General features: G+C 46.5%; 1 long non-coding RNA gene and 1 pseudogene across 1 annotated transcript in view; both read left to right on the top strand.

Annotated features, from left to right (window-relative positions):
• Positions 1-5,792: 5,792 nt before the first annotated feature.
• On the top strand, positions 5,793-5,971 carry LOC116987113 (annotated as a pseudogene).
• A 7,638-nt stretch (positions 5,972-13,609) lies between these two features.
• LOC116986588 overlaps positions 13,610-20,000 on the top strand; it is a 14,138-nt gene continuing 7,747 nt past the window's right edge. The window contains exons 1-2 of the long non-coding RNA XR_004415518.1: positions 13,610-13,619; positions 18,198-18,205. This is a non-coding gene — a long non-coding RNA (uncharacterized LOC116986588). The remainder of the gene's footprint in view (positions 13,620-18,197; positions 18,206-20,000) is intronic.

Genomic DNA, 20,000 nt, shown 5'->3' on the forward strand with positions numbered 1-20,000 from the left:
CCGGACACACACACACACACACACATCCCCCCTCACCATCCAGCCATGAGGTACTACAGGACGATGCCGGCCCCCCCCCCAGATCCCCCCTCAGGGCGAGCGAGGCGCTGCTGCATCCGACCAGGAGCGAGGCCGCTAGACAGCTCAGCTTCTGTATCTCCTGTCCCTCCAGGAAACGCACGCCTGCTCCGTGTCCCGCGTACCTGTGGGGCGAGGGGGGGGGGGGGTTTAGAAGGATGAGATACCCTCTCATCCTTCTAAACTCCACAGAGTGTACAAGCCCAGCCGCTCCATTCTCTCAGCATATGACAGTCCCGCCATCCTGGGAATTAACCTGGTGAACCTACGCTGGGCTCCCTCAATAGCAAGAATGTCCTTCCTCAAATTAGGGGACCAAAACTGTACACAATACTCCAGGTGTGGTCTCACCAAGACCCTGTACTACTGCAGAAGGACCTCTTTGCTCCTAGACTCAACTCCTCTTGTTATAGAAACATAGACAATAGGTGCAGGAGCAGAGGCCATTCGGCCCTTCGAGCCTGCACCATTCACCATTCAATATGATCATGGCTGATCATCCAACTCAGTATCCTGTACCTGCCTTCTCTCCATACCCCCTGATCCCTTTAGCCACAAGGGCCACATCTAACTCCCTCTTAAATATAGCCAATGAACTGTGTGGCCTCAACTACCTTCTGTGGCAGAGAATTCCACAGATTCACCACTCTCTGTGTGTGAAAAAAATGTATTTCTCATCTCGACTTCCCCCTTATCCTTAAACTGTGTGTGTGGCCCCTTGTTCTGGACTTCCCCAACATCGGGAACAATCTTCCTGCATCTAGCCTGTCCAACCCCTTAAGAATTTTGTACGTTTCTATAAGATCCCCCCTCAATCTTCTAAATTCTAGCGAGTACAAGCCGAGTCTATCCAGTCTTTCTTCATATGAAAGTCCTGCCATCCCAGGAATCAGTCTGGTGAACCTTCTCTGTACTCCCTCTATGGCAAGAATGTATTTCCTCAGATTAGGAGACCAAAACTGTACGCAATACTCCAGGTGTGGTCTCACCAAGACCCTGTACAACTGCAGTAGAACCTCCCTGCTCCTAGACTCAAATCCTCTATGGCAAGAATGTCTTTCCTCAGATTAGGAGACCAAAACTGTACGCAATACTCCAGGTGTGGTCTCACCAAGACCCTGTACAACTGCAGTAGAACCTCCCTGCTCCTATACTCAAATCCTCTATGGCAAGGATATATTTCATAGAAACATAGACAATTGGGGCAGGAGTAGAGGCCATTCGGCCCTTCGAGCCTGCACCATTCGCCATTCAATATGATCATGGCTGATCATCCAACTCAGTATCCTGTACCTGCCTTCTCTCCATTCCCCCTGATCCCTTTAGCCACAAGGGCCACATCTAACTCCCTCTTAAATATAGCCAATGAACTGTGTGGCCTCAACTACCTTCTGTGGCAGAGAGTTCCAGAGATTCCAATCCCCCTGTGTGTGAAAAAAAATGTTTTTCTCATCTCGGTCCTAAATTACTTCATCCCCTTTATCCTTAAACTGTGTGTGGCCCCTTCTCTGTACTCCCTCTATGGCAAGAGTGTCTTTCCTTAGATTAGGGACTGTGAGTTAGATGGCGAAAATAGAAGGCAAGGCAACTTTAATTAGGCAAGGCAGCTTTAATTAGGCGAGGCAACTTTAATTAGACGAGGCAACTTTAATTAGATGAGGCAGCTTTAATTAGGAAAGGCAGCTTTCATTAGGCAAGGCAGCTTTAAATAGGCAAGGCAACTTTAATTAGGCGAGGCAACTTTAATTAAGCGAGGCAACTTTAATTAGGCGAGGCAACTTTAATTAGGCAAGGCAACTTTAATTATGCGAGGATTTTATTAAAAAAGGTGTACATAAAAATGTCCAAATGTTTTGATGAGTGCATGAGTGAATGTAAAAGTGAATTCGCTAGCGAAATGGAACACACACACACACACACACACAAACAAACACACACACACACACACACACAAACACACACACACAAAAACACACACACAAAAACACACACACACACACACACACATCTATATTACTAAAACTCTGTTCTTGATCGGTTTTGGCTTTCTGTGCTGCGGTTTCCGAGAGTACGCCGCCACCTACGGCAGTCATTTTTGGCCACCTCGCTCAGAGCCCCCCTCCGCCGCATGTGTGCCGAGGATTTTTCCCGTCTATGAAAATTGACAGAGATATTAATGTTTTTACAACATTCCCCATTCTCTCTGCTGCACCTGCTGGAGGGAGGGGGAGGGACTATAAAACCAGGAAGTGGTGTGCCTCAATCAGTCTCTGCAAGTGCTGTGCCTCAATCAGTCTCTGCAAGTGGTGTGCCTCAATCAGAACTTTGAATGACACTGACAAATGTGTACAGCACTGTGAGTACCCTTAATTTGGTTTGAAAATGAAAATATGGTTAGAGGTAAAAACCATAATAGGAAACGTCGCCTATTTCCTTCGCTCCATAGATGCTGCTGCACCCGCTGAGTTTCCCCAGCAATTTTGTGTACCCTCATAACATAAAGTTCTTCTCGAAGTTCTAGTCAGCTCTAATCTTACTATTTTACTTCGGAGTCACGTGAATGACTACGTGAAGAGGCCGTTCAGCACGCATGCGCGTCATTGCGTTCACGCAGGCAACAGTGATGCAGCGGGAGTCAGGCAGCTCCCGCTACAAGCCTGAAGGAAAGGTCCGTTAGGTAAGTACTTACCTTCAGTTTAAACTAGTAACTTTGCGTTTGTTTTTGCTCCAGGGGGAGCAAAGCAGCAGAGGGAAGCGGCCCCCGTTCGACTCCAGGGAAGGAGCCGACAGTGGAGGGGGGAGAGGCGGCAACGGGACCGTACACGCTGCGGACCACAGACACGGGTGCTGCGCTGATGCCCAGTCCGCTAAAACAGCTGTCTGACCAACAGCAGCGGACTGGAGGGAAATTAAAAAACCGGCCGGCACCTCTGCAGACTCCCGACAAGGAGACTCGCCGCCCTAGAACCGCTGAAATGCCGCCCGAAAACGGCAGACAGCCTCTAACAGGAAGGTCAGGACCAACCTCAGGCTGGAGACAGACACGGAAGATGGAATCGGCAGTTCAAACAAGAAACAAGAGTCTGTTACTCCATGCCAGAGGAAGGTCATGGAGCTAAAAACTCCAGCGAGACTTGCCTCAGGAGCAGGGGCAAGTCCGCCAAGGGAGCTAACACTCCCACTCCAATGCTTCCACACTGGCCATCTCCCTTGTCGAGCGATCAATGGGGACCAGACTGGACTGGTCAAAAAGAGGGGTCACTGGCTGAAGATTATCGGGAGGATGCTTGAGGTACAGGATCAGGAAGAGCTGCTGGGTGTGGCCGCTATGTGGCTCCACCACTAGCGAGATGGCTTTTCAGTCTTAACTGACGGCCACCAATATTGTACACATACACTGACTACCTGTTCTTTATAAAAAAACTCTCCAAGACAGGTAGTCATGAGGTGTTGGATTTCATCACGCCTCCCCTAAATTGCATTTACTCAAAGTGCCCACCGTTATTTGGGGGTACATTGAGCATAGCATTAAAACCCACATCTCTTAAATTGCATTTGATATCCCTGACGTCGGTTATCATTTTCGCATGCTCATTCCAGAGGGGCAGGGTAGTATGGCAAAACACCTGACCCTACTGCTCGCAATGCTCCGCAACTTCTCAGAAAGTTATAAAACCTGCCCTTAACTTAAAAATGTTTACAGGACTGTGAAAATGCCGACCTCACAACCACAGATCCTGCTATCTGGCTAAGTTATCAAACCAAGCTTAAGAAACTGGATGAAGTATCCAAAAAAATCGGCATCTAGAGGGCAGGGTCTGGAATGAGCACCACACAAAACCAGACAACAGTGCCTCTACGCGTCCACCAGTAGGCGTCCACTTAATAGTACTGGTGTAAGGGGTTGCGGGTAATGAAGTAGAGTTTCAAAGTCTACAGAGAGATTTATGCCAGTTGGAAGAGTGGGCTGAAAGATGGCAGATGGAGTTTAATGCTGATAAGTGTGAGGTGCTACATCTTGGCAGGACAAATCAAAATAGGACGTACATGGTAAATGGTAGGGAATTGAAGAATGTAGGTGAACAGAGCGATCTGGGAATAACTGTGCATAGTTCCCTGAAAGTGGAATCTCATGTAGATAGGGTGGTAAAGAAAGCTTTTGGTGTGCTGGCCTTTATAAATCAGAGCATTGAGTATAGAAGTTGGGATGTAATGTTAAAATTGTACAAGGCATTGGTGAGGCCAATTCTGGAGTATGGTGTACAATTTTGGTCGCCTAATTATAGGAAGGATGTCAACAAAATAGAGAGAGTACAGAGGAGATTTACTAGAATGTTGCCTGGGTTTTAGCAACTAAGTTACAGAGAAAGGTTGAACAAGTTAGGGCTTTATTCTTTGGAGCGCAGAAGGTTAAGGGGGGACTTGATAGAGGTTTTTAAAATGATGAGAGGGATAGACAGAGTTGACGTGGAAAAGCTTTTCCCACTGAGAGTAGGGAAGATTCAAACAAGGGGACATGACTTGAGAATTAAGGGACTGAAGTTTAGGGGTAACATGAGGGGGAACTTCTTTACTCAGAGAGTGGTAGCTGTGTGGAATGAGCTTCCAGTGAAGGTGGTGGAGGCAGGTTCGTTTTTATCATTTAAAAATAAATTGGATAGTTATATGGATGGGAAAGGAATGGAGGGTTATGGTCTGAGCGCAGGTATATGGGACTAGGGGAGATTATGTGTTCGGCACGGACTAGAAGGGTCGAGATGGCCTGTTTCCGTGCTGTAATAGTTATATGGTTATATGGTTATATGGTAAGGTCGGGGCCCGCATGCCAATCCCCAGTAAGCCCTGTTTTTTTCAGGGCCGGGTCCAGAGCGGGCCCCATGGAAAATGTGCCACCCCCAACAACACCATCCCTACGGACAAGGAACCGTAAACAGAAGAGATGAACACACCACGGAACAACAGTGAAATAAGATAAGTATGGCTCCTGCCATCTCACAATAGATGAATGGTTTGTACTAACAAAGCATTCAAGGATAAAATTGAATTAGATCCCATCCTGCTCGTCCTTTTGCCTAAGATTAGTAGTAACTGCCTTATCAGTTAATATATGATATGTCCCTTTCCCAGGGATCATACAATACCAGTACAGCATGCACCCTAGGGGTCTACCCTCCCACTAAAAGAACATGAGGGACTAGCAACTGGGGGTAATAATTATACAGGGGCCATATAGAAGCCTATATGAACCTTTGGTACCAACTAACCAAGATGGTAATGTCGCCATCATTGATATCAAGGGGTCAAAATAAACCCAGTATGAACCTTTGGCTCTAAAAATCCCAACATGGTATATGTCGCACCGTCATTGACTTGCCACTTGAGTATCTCGCCAGGCCACGCTTGGAATATTGAAACTGCCAACCTTTCATTCCAAGCATACTTAATGGTAGACATCAACTTAAAAGATGCATACTATTCAGTACCCATTCAAACAACTTGGAGATAACTTGGCAGCATTAATTATCGACTATGGCTATTAAGCCAAACTGGTTCCAGATATTCTAACCAGCCCTGGCTATATTAAGGAACTATCGTCATGGCATGTTCCAATGATATTAACGACGACTAATCCATGGGTATAGCTATCACAGCTTTAGCTATTATTCTTTTAGCCGAGTTTGTCATGCAATCCAGATAGATCTACGATTGAAACCATCGCTCTCAGCCTTGACTAAGATCAAGCGGAGTATCTGTTGTTGTTAGTTCTATTTTGACTCGTCCCTTATCAAGGGACCATATATCAATTGCTTTGGAACAGGGAGATGGGGAGGGGCTTGCTCCGTCCACTCCACGCATCAACCAGTATTGCAGTACCTTGAAATATAAATCCTCTACTGTTGACTATCTGGTATTCAACACTCTACCCACTTACCTTTAACTTGGCATAGGAGAGTCAGTATGACACAACCTGTAACAATTAATGGTATCTACCTACCATTCAACAGTGGCAAGAGTATTGGGAGTTAGTAGCAGCTGTTCCAGCTACTTAACTTGAACCTTCCATTAAGGCTAGGTGCTAATGTTTAAACTACCCTCACCCAAAACATGGTGGCATATGGACTAATCTGGAATCGTCATCACTATAGACACTAGGCGTAAAACCTAGTTTGGAAATTTGAGTACGCTCTATTGGCAAAGCATATTATCCTGCAGTGCACCATTTTGCATGTTCGTTTATAATTAACAACATCACAGTAGTGGCATATACAAACCACTTGGGCAGAATAAATCGATATCATGTGACATTTATTTAACAATTGGAAACTACAGGTCGTCAAAAATATACGACCATCAGCAAACTTACCCACTAGGTGAGCTAAATACTGTAAACAGACATATTAAACCTAAGTATTGCTGGAATTACAAAGCAATATGGAACACCCGATATCGATTTCACTGTATTTCAATTGAATTCTCCACGTACCGATGTATGTCGCAAGAAACCAAATTCCCTTTCCCCCCTGTTTTCCTACCTCATCAGGTACTACGGCCTCATCAGTTGGGTACTACGCACATGCCACGATAAATTTAACTGCTGGATTGCAGATTTGAAAAGACCATCACTGGGCCTGCATTGCAGAATTGGGAAGACCTCTGCTGGGCCTGGATTGTCAATAAGCGCTATCAACACAAGGATAGCATCCCATCGCATATCCATTAGGGAACATACTTGGCGAACATCAAGAAGTGGGAAGATACCATTCAAATACAGGAACTACATATTCAACTACAACAAACCTGTACTGGAGTTCTGGCTGGTCTTCACCACAATGAAGGATTTAGCCAGAAGTGCTCTGTCAGCCGACTTAACTCGGGCACCAGGGCCACAGGCCATAGGGTCACTCCCGCTGGTGATCAAATTCAGGAGAGGTTAATCCCCCAGACCCACGTACACACAAATCTGGGATGCCAGTATGGACCTGACCAGCCAGGTCCCTCACCCTGGAACAGCCTACCCTGAAGGGACATGCTGATAGCCTTGGCTCAGCACAAAGAGTCCAGTTTCCTCCGTCCACTACGATTGGACAATATGGTCCACTACACCATGTTACATTACCATTAGGGACTGGGCAAACAGAGCAGACCGGGAACATCAGGTCTAGTCATAGAATTCTGGGCATACCCACCTGAACCACGGTTATGTGTCATGACCCACTTATTGAACTACATCGACACAATAAGTAATCCTCGAGGGAGAGAAAAAGCCTTATGGGTCAGCCACAAGAAACCTTATGGTCAGGTGACGAGCCAAACTATCTCAAGTGGCTCAAGCAGGTACTGGGTGTTGCTGGAGTAAATACTAACTTGTATAAATCTTACTCGACCAGGGCAGCATCCACATCAGTGACTAAGAGGATGGACGTGCCAATGGACCACATCCTGGCTACAGCGGGGTGGTCTAGGGAGTATACGTTCCAAGCTTTTATAACAAACCGCTGGCAGAACCTGTATCGTTTGCAGAGAAAGAATCTGCAAAAAATATATAATTTAAGCCCGGGGGAGCATTTGGTCTTGTTGTTGTTAATAACTCCATTATTGTTTTTACAAACAGATTCATGGTTGATTACGATAACATACTTTCTCCCTCGAATGACTTCAGCAGCGACTGAAGTATGAACTGTTACACGGTTTGAAATCACAGAGCTTTAAAATCTTCATGTAGTCACTCACGTGACTCCGAAGTAAAATATTAAGATTAAACGAGATAAACGAGTTTGAAGTTTGATCTGTATTTTATGAAGAGTTACGATGAGGGATTACGTGCCCTCCGCTCCCACCCTCAATAACATGGGTCAAACTGATAACTGATGTCTCCTTTTCTTTACTATGTTTATTTCAATTATTGTGTCTTTCTGTGATTCCACACCACTGCTTTGAAGTATAGCGCGCACGCGTGCTGGACAGGCTCTTCACGTAATCCCTCATCGTAACTCCTCATAAAATACAGATCAAACTTCAAACAGGTAAGTTCTCGTTTAATCTTACGATTTTAGTTCAACAACAGTTATCTGTGATTTCACACCGTTGCTTTGAAGATTGACAAGTATGCGCCTTGACGGCCTTCTTCACGTAATCGCTCATCGTAACTCCTCATAAATTAAAGATCAAACTTCAAACTGGTAAATTCTCGTTTAATCTTACCAGTCTGAGGCTATAATATCTGGTCCGATACTCACCACTAGTGGAAACATCCTCTCCACATCCACCATATCCAAGCCATTTACTATTCTGTACATTTCAATGAGGTTCCATATAACCATATAACAATTACAGCACGGAAACAGGCCCTCTCGACCCTTCTAGTCCGTGCCGAACACATATTCTCCCCTAGTCCCATATACCTGCGCTCAGACCATAACCCTCCATTCCTTTCCCATCCATATAACTATCCAATTTATTTTTAAATGATAAAAATGAACCTGCCTCCACCACCTTCTCTGGAAGCTCATTCCACACAGTCACTACTCTCTGAGTAAAGAAGTTCCCCCTCATGTTACCCCTAAACTTCTGTCCCTTAATTCTCAAATCATGTCCCCTTGTTTGAAACTTCCTTACTCTCAGTGGGAAAAGCTAGTCCATGTCAACTCTGTCTATCCCTCTCATCATTTTAAAGACCTCTATCAAGTTCCCCCTTAACCTTCTGCGCTCCAAAGAATAAAGCCCTAACATGTTCAACCTTTCTCTGTAACTTAGTTGTTGAAACCCAGGCAACATTCTAGTAAATCTCCTCTGTACTCTCTCTATTTTGTTGACATCCTTCCTATAATTAGGCGACCAAAATTGTACCCCATACTCCAGAATTGGCCTCACCAATGCCTTGTACAATTTTAACATTGTATACCCCCTCATTATTCCCCCCTCATTATTCTAAACTCCAGCGAGTACAGGACCAATGCCGTCAAATGCTCATATGTTAACCGACTCATTCTTGGGATCGTTCTTGTAAACGTCTTCTGGATCCTCTCCAGCGCCAGCACATCCTTCCTCAGATACGGGGCCCAAAATTGCTCACAATATTAAGTACCGTACAGACTGAGAGTCAGAGGAGAGGGAGACACAGAGATACCTTTCTGACCTTTGTGGCCTGGGCCTCCTCCACTGTCAGAGTGAGGTCCAATGCAAATTGGAGGAACAGCACCTTATATTGCACTTGGGCCGCTTACACCGCAGTGGTATAAATATCGACTTCTCTAACTTCAAGTAACCCTTGCTTTCCCTCTGTTAAGAGGAGTTGAGTATTGGAGCAAATAGGTCCTCCTGCAGTTGTGTAGGGCCCTAGTGAGGCCACACCTGGAGTATTGGGTTCAGTTTTGTTCTCCAAACTTGAGGAAGGACATTCTTGCTATTGAGGGAATACAGCATAGGTTCACAAGGTTAATTCCCGGGATGACGGGACAGTCATATGTTGATAGATTGGAGCGGCTGGGCTTGTACACTCTGGAATTTAGAAGGATCAGAGGGGATCTTATTGAAACATATAAGATTATTACGGGTTTGGACACGCTAGAGGCAAGAAACAGGTCCCCAATGTTGGGGGAGTCCTGAACCAGGGGCCACAGTTTAAGAATAAGTGGTAAGCCATTTAGAACGGAGATGAGGGAAAACTTTTTCACACAGAGAGTTGTGAGTGTATGGAATTCTCTGCCTCAGAGGGCGGTGGAGGCTGGTTCTCTGGATGCGTTCAAGAGAAAGTTAGATAGAGCTCTTAGGGATAGCAGAGTTACGGAATATGGAGAGAAGGCAGGAATGGGGTACTAATTGTGGATGATCAGTAATGATCACATTGAATGGCGGTGCTGGCTGGAAGGGCCGAATAGCCTACTCCTGCACCTATTGTCTATTGTCCATCCCTCCATTTTCCTATTCTATGACCAGTCTGACTTTCCTCCTGATTAAATGTTATCTCTGTTTGTCTCGTTGTAATCCTCTCCTCGCTAACAATGATCTATCTACATTTTCTTTGAACTTCATAACCTTTGTCTTGTTTTCACTCATTTCAAGTTCAAGTTCAAGTTCAAGTGAGTTTATTGTCATGTGTCCCTGTATAGGACAATGAAATTCTTGCTTTGCTTAAGCACACAGAAAATAGTAGGCATTTACTACAAAACAGATAAATGTGTCCATATACCATGTTATAAATTTATACACACATGAATAAATAAACTGATAGTGCAAATAACAGAAAGTGGTTGGTAAAAATCAGAGTTTTGTCCGAGCCAGGTTTAATAGCCTGATGGCTGAGGGGAAGTAACTATTCCTGAACCTGGTTGTTGCAGTCTTCAGGCTCCTGTACCTTCTACCTGAAGGTAGCAGGGAGATGAAACATAGAAACATAGAAAGTAGGTGCGAGAGTAGACCACCAGGTCCGTCGAGCCCGCACCGCCATTCGCTCATGGCTGAACACTAAACAGACACACTTACCCACAAACAGTAGACACAAGACACAGAACACAAGACACTACCCTCCCCTTCATACCGCTATCACCCCTCTCCACCCCAAGAACCGCGTGATCTCCTGGGGGAGGCAAAAAAACGGATAAAAACCCAGGTCCAATTCGGGAAAAAAAATCTGGGAAATTCCTCTCCGACCCCAATCCAGGCGATCGACACTTGTCCAGGAGATCACTCAGGTCTTACTATACTAACCATACCTAGGTCCATATCCCTGCCCTCTCCCCGTAGCCCCTTATCCCCTCGGCAGCTAAAAAAACCATCTATTCTAGACTTAAACATATTTAACGTTTCTGCTTCCACTGCTCCCTGGGGCAGTGAATTCCATAAATTAACCACCCTCTTGGTGAAGAAGTTCTTCCTCATCTCAGTTTTAAAAGAGCCCCCCCTTATTCTGCAACTATGTCCCCTAGTTCTAGTTTCCCCGATCATTGGGAACATCCTCGGTGCATCCACCCGATCAAGGCCCCTCACGATCTTATATGTTTCAATGAGATCGCCTCTCATTCTCCTAAACTCCAAAGAGTAGAGCTCCAGCTTACTTAACCTTTCCTCATATGTCAATCCCCTCATTGCAGGAATTAATCTTGTAAACCTTCGCTGCACTGCCTCCAGGGCTAGTACATCCTTCCTTAAGTATGGACCCCAGAACTGTACACAGTATTCCAAATGTGGTCTCACTAATACTGTGTACAGCTGCAGCAAGACCTCCGTGTTTTTATACTCAATCCCCCTAGCAATAAAGGCCAAAACTCCATTGGCCTTCCTGATTGCTTGCTGCACCTGCATACTGACTTTTAGTGATTCATGTACTAATACCCCTAGATCCCTCTGCGTTGCATTACAACGCAGCTCCTCCTCATTTAGAAAATAACTTGCCCTATCATTTTTTTCCCAAAGTGAATGACTTCACATTTATTAGTATTAAATTTCATCTGCCAAGTTGTTGCCCACTCACCTAGCTTATCTATATCCATTTGCAGACTCTTCCTATCCTCCTCATCCCCAACTTTTCCTCCCATTTTTGTATCGTCCGCAAATTTTGATATATTACACTTGGTTCCCTCCTCCAAATCATTTATATAAATTGTGAACAACTGGGGTCCCAGCACCGACCCTTGCGGAACCCCGCTAGTTACCAGTTGCCATCCCGAGTATGAACCATTTATCCCCACTCTCTGCTTCCTATTTGTCAGCCAATCCTCTACCCATGCTAATATATTACCCCCAATCCCATAATTTTTTATTTTTAGCAATAGTCTCTTATGTGGCACCTTGTCAAAAGCCTTTTGGAAGTCCAAGTATACCACATCCACCGGTTCCCCTTTATCCACCCGGGTTGTTACTTCCTCAAAGAATTCGAGCAGATTCGTTAAACAGGATTTCCCCTTCACAAAACCATGCTGGTTCTGTCCGATGAAGTCATGTTTATCCAAGTGCCCCGTTAGTGTTTCTTTAATAATTGTCTCTAACATTTTACCCACCACCGATGTTAGACTAACCGGTCTATAGTTACCCGCCTTCTGTCTACTTCCTTTTTTAAATATAGGTGTTACATTGGCCATTTTCCAATCCACTGGGACCGTTCCTGCCTCCAGGGAGTTTTGGAAAATTATCACCAATGCATCCACAATCCCCACCGCTATCTCCCTCAAGACCCTTGGATGTAATCCATCAGGCCCAGGGGATTTATCCTCCTTCAGTCTCATTAATTTCCCTAATACCACCTCCTTGGTGATCTTAATAGTATTTAGCTCCTCCATTCCTACCGCCCCCCGTTTATCCAGCGTTGGAATATTTTTTGTGTCTTCTATAGTGAAGACTGATACAAAATACTCGTTTAATGAGTGTGTGGCCAGGATGGTGTGGGTCTTTGATGATACTGCCAGCCTTTTTGAGGCAGCGACTGCGATAAATCCCCTCGATGGAAGGAAGGTCAGAGCCGATGATGGACTGGGCAGTGTTTACTACTTTTTGTAGTCCTTTCCTTTCCAGGGCGCTCAAATTGCCGAACCAAGCCACGATGCAACCGGTCAGCATGCTCTCGACTGTGCACCTGTAGAAGTTAGAGAGAGTCTTCCTTGACAATCCGACTCTCCGTAGTCTTCTCAGGAAGTAGAGGCGCTTCCTTATCTCTGTGTCTCCCTCTCCCCTCACTCTCAGTCTGAAGAAGGGTCTCCACCCGAAACGTCACCCATTTTTTCTCACTGATTTTCAGAATCGGGGATAGTTTCTGCTCAGCTGTTATCACGCAACTGAATCATCCTCCCACAACCAGAGAGCAGTGCTGAACTACTAACTACCTCTTTGATGATCATCGGTCTATACTTGATCAGACTTTGCTGATTTTACCTTGCACTAAACGCTATTCCCTTATCTGTACACTGTAAATGGAACAATGATAATCATGTATAGGAAGGAACTTCAGGTGCTGGTGCTCAGTGAACAGACTCTGTACAAAATTACAACTCAACTAAACAGGTCGTTTTTTGTGGGAACAAGCGACAGACACGGAATAACGTACCTGGGTTGTGTCCACTGTTCGTCTCTGGAATATCGACTGACAAACTTGTCCTCAGTGGCCGTCACTGTGTGGAGAACACGACTGTGTAGAGGGGGATATTTAAATCAGGAAACGGAAACAAAATAAGGAAGTATTCCTTTATCAGCAAATAGTTAACCACTTTCATCCCTGATGGGGCATGACTTTGATTTAGTGGAGGGAGTGGTGTAATGTGGGAAACATAGAAAATAGGTGCAGGAATAGAGGCCATTCGGCCTTTCGAGCCTGCACCGCCATTCAATATGATTATGGCTGAACATCCAATTCAGCATCCTGTACCTGCCTACTCTCCATACCCCCTTATCCCTTTAGCCACAAGGGCCACATCTAACTCCCTCTTAAATATAGCCAATGAACTGGCCTCAACTACCATCTGTGGCAGAGAGTTCCAGAGATTCACCACTCTCTGTGTGAAAAATGTATTTCGCATCTTGGTCCTAAAGGATATCCCCCTCATCCTTAAACTGTGACCCCCTGTACTGGACTTCCCCAACATCGGGAACAATCTTCCTGCATCGAGCCTATCCAACCCCTTAATAATTTTGTAAGTTTGTAAGGGTCCTTCACTATCTCTGCAAACCTACTCGGGCTCTGACCCTATCCCAGATCTCTGTAACCCTCACTCTGTAACCCCCACTCCCCTCCCTGACAAATTGGAGGAATGTAATCTAGTGGGTGTGACAGTGTCCAGTTCCACAGCGCCATGGTTAGGGTGCTCATTTGGACAAAACTGCACTGATTCAAGAATTGTGTGGGAAAGAACTGCAGATACTGGTTTAAATCGAAGATAGACACAACATGCTGGAGTAACTCAGCGAGACAGGCAGCATATCTGGAGAGAAGCTGACATTTCAGGTCTGAATAAGGGTCTCGATCCGAAACATCACTCATTCCTTCTCTCCAGAGATGCTGCCTCTCACTGAGTTACTGATTCAAGAATATCTGGATTTGTGCAAGGCAAGTTTGCCCAACTAACTACGCAAAGTTTTTTTTAATGAATTAGCAGAGAGTGAAAATCTAGAACAGAGAACAGCACGGTAGAGGAACAGGCCCTTCGGCCTACAATGTCTGTGCCGAACATGATGCCAAATTAATCTCCTTTGTCTGTACATAAACAGGAACTCGGCATTCCCTGCATGGCATGTCCATCTAAAGGCCACCAAAACAACACCATCATCGCTGCCTCCACCATCACCCCTGGGTAAAAAAACATCCCCACACATTTTAGATCTCATTAAGTTTAGAGAAACAGCGCGGAAACAGGCCCTTCGGCCCACAGAGTCCGCGCTGACCATCGATCACCCATTCACACACCGTTTCTATGTTTAGTTTAGAGATACAGGACGGAAACAGGCCCTTCAGCCCATCGAGTCCATGCCGACCTGCGATCCCGCACACTAGGGACAATTTTACATTTACAGCAAGCCTATTACCCTACAATCCCGTACGTCTTTGGAGTGTGGGAGGAAACCGAAGCTCTCGGAGAAATCCCACGCAGGTCACGGGGAGAACGTGCAAGCTCTGTACATACAACGCATGTAGTCGGGATCGAACCCGGGTATCTGGCGCTGTGAGGCAGCAACTCTACCGCTGCGCCACCGAGCCGCTCCTTTCAGCTTTCCCCCTCTGACCTTAATTTACCCCCGTAGGTTATTCCTAGTGTATGAGTAAGAGTCATGGAAACAGTGAAGTTGCAGAGACTAGGGAGGCCCAATGACCTCTTGCATCACGAGGAAGTGGACAGCTACAGTAACAGGAAATTTAGTGCGAAAAATAAAAATGTTCTTTTTACAGAATGAAGAGAGAATGTATCGAACCGTTCCCCAAAGCTGAGGGTGCAGAACAGTCCCGTTATAAATCAAGAAAGCAAAGTGCTGGAGGAACTCAGCGGATCTGCGGAGGGAGTGGACTAGTGTCTCCAGCTCCTCGTTTCCACAAACAACATTTCAGATTGAGTCCCTTCCTCAGACTAGGGGAATAGAGGGTAGAAAACTGGAAAAGCAAGGTCATAGTCATAGAGTGATACAGGGTGGAAACAGGCCCTTCGGCCCAACTTGCCCACATCGGCCAACATGTCCCAGCGACACTAGTCCCACCTGCCCGCATTTGGTCCATATATGTCCAGACCTGTTCAATCCATGTACCTAGACACAAAATGCTAGAGTAACTCAGCAAGACAGACAGTATCTCTAGAGAAAAAAGAATGTGCGACGTTTCAGTTCAAAACACTTTTTCAGACTTATCCATGTACCTGTATGTTTCTTAAACTTTGGGATAGTCAATGCCTCAACGACCTCCTCAGGCATCTTGTTCCTTAAACCCATCACCTTTTGTGTGACAAAGTTACCCCTCAGATCCCTATTAAATCTTCTCACCATGAACCTATGTCCTCTGGTCCTCGATTCCCCTACTCTGGGCAAGAGACATTGTGTGTCTACCCGATCCATTCCTCTCATGATTTTATACACCCTTCAGCCCAACCTTCCCACACCGGCCAACATCGCCCCATCTACACTAGTCCCACCCCGACCAACATGCCCCATCTACACTAGTGCCACCCCTACCAACATGTCCCATCTACACTAGTCCCACCCCGACCAACATGCCCCATCTACACTAGTCCCACCCCTACCAACATGCCCCATCTACACTAGTCCCACCCCGACCAACATGCCCCATCTACACTAGTCCCACCTCGACCAACATGCCCCATCTACACTAGTCCCACCCTACCAACATGACCCATCTACACTAGTCCCACCCCGACCATCATGCCCCATCTACACTAGTCCCACCCCGCCCATCATGCCCCAGCTACACTAATCCCACCCCGACCAACATGCCCCATCTACACTAGTCCCACCTCGACCAACATGCCCCATCTACACTAGTCCCACCCTACCAACATGACCCATCTACACTAGTCCCACCCCGACCATCATGCCCCATCTACACTAGTCCCACCCCGCCCATCATGCCCCAGCTACACTAATCCCACCCCGACCAACATGCCCCATCTACACTAGTCCCACCTGCCCGACAAACATGCCCCATCTACACTAGTCCCACCTGCCCGCGTTTGGACCATATCCCTCGAAACCTGTCCTATCCATATACCGGTCCAACTGTTTCTTAAACGTTGGGATAGTCCCAGTCTCAACTACCTACTCCGGCAGCTCGTTCCATACAGCCACCTCTGTGTGGGAAAGTTACCCCTCAGATTCCTATTAATTCTTTCCCCCTTCACCATCAACCCATGTCCTCTGGTCCTCAATTCCCCTACTCTGGGCAAGAGACTCTGAGCGTCTACCCGATCTATTCCTCTCATGATCTTGTACACCTCTATAAGATCACCCCTCATCCTCCTGCGCTCCAATGAATAGAGACCCAGCCTGCTCAAGGAAGTTTCCACAGAAATGGAAACCAGTAACTGCAGATGCTGGTTTACCAAAAAAAGAGACAAAAAAGTGCGGGAGTAACTCAGTGGGTCAGGCAGCATCTCTGGAGAACGTGGACAGGTATAAAGTGCTGGAGTAACTCAGCGGGTCAGGTTAGATGCCTCGGCAAGGCCAGCAGCAAATTCAAGGACCAGTTTCACCCCCGGTCACTCCCTCTCCTTTCCATCGCCTCCATCTATACCTCACGCTGCTTCAGCAAGACCAGCAGCATAATCAAGGACCAGTCTCACCCCCGGTCACTCCCCTCTCCCATTGGGCAAGAGGTACAGAAGTGTGAAAATGAACGCACGCACCCCTCCAGATTGAGGGACAGTTTCTCCCCGGCTGCCCAACGTGTAGTAGGCCGTCACGGTGGTGCAGCGGGTAGAGCTGCTGCCTCACGGCGCCAGAGACCCGGGTTCCATACTGCCCATGGGTGCTGTCTGGATAGAGTGGATGTAGAGAGGATGTTTCCACTAGTGGGAGAGTCTAGGACCAGAGGCCACAGCTTCAGAATTAAAGGACGTTCCTTTCGGAAGGAAATTAGGTGGAATTTCTTTAGTCAGAGAGTGATGAATCTGTGGAATTCTTTGCCACAAACGGCGGTGGAGGCCACAAGTCAATGGATATTTTTAAGGCAGACTTGATGGGTCAAATGGCCTAATTCTGCTCATATATCTTATGACCCTTACCACCTTATAACTAAACATTATTCCCTTTTCATGTAATCTATGCATTGTAAATGGCTTGCTTGTAAACAAGTATTGTCTTTCCGTTGACTGGTTAGCACGCAACAAAAGCTTTTCACTGTACCTCAGTACATGTGACAATAAACTAAACTGATCGACGAGACCAAGCGCAGGACGACCATCGTTTCGCTGAACACGTCCGCTCAGTCCGCCTGGACTTATCTGATCTCCCGGTTGCCAAACACTTTAACTCCCCCTCCCATTCCCACACTGGCCTTTCTGTCCTGGGCCTCCTCCACCGTCAGTGTGAGGCCCAGCGCAAATTGGAGGAACAGCACCTCAAATTTCGCTTGGGTAGTTTACACCCCAGCGGAATGAACATTGACTTCTCTAACTTCAGATAGCCCTTGCTTTCCTTCTGTTCATCCCCTCCCCCTTCCCAGTTCTCCCACTAGTCTTACTGTCTCCGCTACATTCTATCTGTGCCCCCCCCCCCGACATCAATCTGAAAAAGGGTATTGACCCGAAACGTCGCCCATTCCTTCTCCACAGAGATGCTGCCTCACCCGCTGAGTTACTCCAGCACTTTGTGGCTACCTTCAATTTAAACCAGCATCTGCAGTTCTTTCCCACTCCGTAGTAATTAAAGAGTCCTTTTCAGAATGGCAGGCAGTGACTAGTGGGGTGCCACAAGGCTCGGTGCTGGGACCACTATTATTATTTACAATATATAAAATCATGTATATAATCATGAGAGGAATAGATCGGGTAGACGCACAGAGTCTCTAGCCCAGAGTTGGGGAATCGAGGACCAGGGGACACAGGTTCAGGGTTAAGGGGAAAATATTTAATAGGAATCTGGTGGGTGTATGGAATGAGCTGCCGGAGGAGGTAGTTGAGGCTGGGACTAAGAAACAGTTGGACAGGTACATGGATAGGACAGGTTTGGAGGGATATGGGCCAAACGCAGGCAGGTGGGACTAGTGTAGCTGGGACATGTTGGCCAGTGTGGGCAAGTTGGATCGAAGGACCTGTTTCCATGCTGTATCACTCTTTGACTCTATATTAATGATTTAGACATAAATGGGTGGGTGAGTGGGCAGATGCATGGCAGATGCCGTTTAATGTGGATACATGTGAGGTTATCAACTTTGGTGGCAAGAACAAGGCAGTTTATTATCTGAATGGTGTCAGATTAGGAAAAGTGGATATGCAACGAGACCTGGGTGTCCTTGTACATCAGTCACTGAAAATAAGCATGGCGGTACAGTAGGCAGTGAAGAAAGCAAATGGCATCTTGGGTTTCATAGTGGGAGAATTTGAGTACAGGAGCAAGGAGGTCCTACTGCAGTTGTACAGGGCCCTGGTGAGATCACACCTGGAGTATTGTGTGTAGTTGTGGCCTGTTGGCCTTTATAACAAGAGGAGTTGAGTATAGGAGCAAGGAGGTCCTTCTGCAGTTGTACAGGGCCCCGGTGAGACCACAGCTGGAGTATTGTGTGCATTTTCGTCTCCAAATCTGAGGAAGGACATTCTTGCTATTGAGGGAGTGCAGCGTAGGTTCACCAGGTTAATTCCCGGTGCTGGATTGAAGGGCCGAATGTCCTATTCCTGCACCTATTTTCTATGTATCTAATACTGTACCTCCACATGGTATATCTGAGAAGGCACAGAGTATTGAGTACAGAAGTTGCGAGGTCATGTGGCAGTTGAACAAGACGTCGGTGAGGACGCGTTGTGTTCAGTTCTGGGCACCGTCTTACAGGAAAGCTGGCAGCGAGCTGGAAAGGGCGGCAGAGAAGATTTACGAGGATGTTGCCGGGACTCGAGGGGCCTGAGCTACAGGGAGAGGTTGGGGCAGGGCTGGGTCTCGATTCCTTGGAGCGCAGGAAGATGAGGCAGAGGTGTACAAAATCTTGAGAGAAATAGATCGGGTCTCTTGCCCAGAGTGGAGGAATCGAGGACCAGAGGACATAGGTTGAAGGTAAAGGGGAAATGATTTAATGGAAACTTGAGGGGTGATGCGTGTACGTATGTATGTGTGCGTGCGTGTGTGTGTGTGTGTGTGTGATGGGCCGGTGCAGATATAAATTCACTTCACAAACACGTTTCACGGCCGACCCAACAAATAAACAACAAATCTTGCTAAGAACACTCGAGATCAGAGGCACTCTTTATAAACCACAACAGTGACACGATCTCCGAGAGGTTCCTGGTCCCTGTTCTATAGAAATGGAAACAGCCACTTTGGAGACAGGTGATGTGATAGGAGCAGAATTTGGCCATTCGGCCCATCAAGTTAATTCCGCCATTCAAGCATGGCTGAACTATCTGTCCCTCCCAACCCCATTCTCCTGCCTTCTCCCCATAAACCCTGACACCCGGACTAATCAACAATCTATGTATCTCTGCCTTAAAAATATCCACTGACTCGTGGCCTCCACCGCCGTCTGTGGCAAAGAATCCCACCGATTCACCACAGAGGGTGGTAGGGGATTCTATGTGTGTGTGTGTGTGTGTGTGTGTGTGTGTGTGTGTGTGTGTGTGTGTGTGTGTGTGTGTGTGTGTGTGTGTGTGTGTGTGTGTAAGTGTGTGTGTGTGTGTGTGTAAGTGTGTGTAAGTGTGCGTGTGTGTAAGTGTGTGTGTGTGTAAGTGTGTTTGTGTGTGTGTATGTGTGTAAGTGCGTGTGTGTGTGTGTAAGTGTGTGTGTGTAAGTGTGTG

This window comes from Amblyraja radiata, chromosome 24 (assembly GCF_010909765.2).
Source record: "Amblyraja radiata isolate CabotCenter1 chromosome 24, sAmbRad1.1.pri, whole genome shotgun sequence".
Lineage (NCBI taxonomy): Eukaryota > Metazoa > Chordata > Chondrichthyes > Rajiformes > Rajidae > Amblyraja > Amblyraja radiata.